The following is a 435-nucleotide window of genomic DNA, read 5'->3' as shown; positions in this document are numbered from 1 at the left end:
CGTCATTTTTTAGGGTGAGACTGTGAGTGGCATTGAATGAAACGACGCCGTTGTAGTACCTGCTTCTCTCATAACACTCTCCTCCTCACTTCTGCTTCGACGTCACAGAGGGGAAGAAGAAGAAACCTTTATCATTGTCGCAAAGCTAATGATCAACTTTGAGGTACCAAAAATGTGTAGCTGACAAGAACGAAACTCTAATCCTGAAAATAATTTTCAGTTCCAGCAAAAATCACCAAGGAGAAATCGATTTTATCAATAATGGCACAATCTTAACAAGAATTTTAGTAACAGAAAAAAAAATCTTACCTTCAAAAGAACCGAATTCTATGAAGAAATTGCAAAAAACATAACCAAACACCAGAATAAAAATTAAATATAAACAATGAACAAAAATCTTAATAAAAATAGACTCATTTAATAATAATAATAATA

Source organism: Arachis duranensis, chromosome 10, assembly GCF_000817695.3.
Source record: "Arachis duranensis cultivar V14167 chromosome 10, aradu.V14167.gnm2.J7QH, whole genome shotgun sequence".
Classification (NCBI taxonomy): Eukaryota; Viridiplantae; Streptophyta; class Magnoliopsida; order Fabales; family Fabaceae; genus Arachis; species Arachis duranensis.
This window is presented reverse-complemented; position numbering follows the sequence as displayed.